Raw genomic sequence first — 442 nt, 5'->3', positions numbered from 1 at the left:
TTGAAGGAAATAGGAATATATACAGAATACGTATGTTGTTTTTGTTTCTATTCCTTCTATATGCCATGGTGAGATTTTCCTGTTGTCTGATCGATAGAGTCACCAAAGCCTTAGCAGACGACCTTATCCTTATTGCTGAGATGAGACTCCCTGAAATCCAACCCATGCACCAGATGCTGAGGATTCCAAACCAACCGACGATCAAGACAACCCACCCCCTCATATCCTCCCTCTGAGTCACCTCCCGAAGAACGGAACCTACGTGTCAACATTCGTTTTCTTTTGAGTCTACATGTCAACACTGATTCCCTTATCTTTCTTTTTAACTTTTTTAAATGGATTGTTTTTATGTATGAGAACAGCTTTTCTGTTTATTTAGAAGAAGAAGATCAAGATTCATCAAGGAACACATAGGATCATATGACAAAGAGAGGGGGCTTTT

General features: G+C 39.6%; 1 pseudogene across 1 annotated transcript in view; it reads left to right on the top strand.

Moving 5' to 3' along the window:
- The window catches only part of LOC309560576 (syncytin-B-like), a 5,168-nt pseudogene extending 4,932 nt beyond the window's left edge, over positions 1 to 236 (top strand). Inside the window, exon 3 of the transcript in view lies at positions 1 to 236. This exon is cut by the window's left edge and continues 551 nt beyond it. The product of the transcript in view is annotated as a syncytin-B-like (transcript).
- Positions 237 to 442: the final 206 nt, after the last annotated feature.

This window comes from Pelophylax lessonae (assembly GCF_965119305.1).
Source record: "Pelophylax lessonae genome assembly, chromosome: 7".
Taxonomy (NCBI): domain Eukaryota; kingdom Metazoa; phylum Chordata; class Amphibia; order Anura; family Ranidae; genus Pelophylax; species Pelophylax lessonae.
Note: the sequence above shows the minus strand (reverse complement) of the source record. Positions and strands in the feature narration are given on the sequence as shown.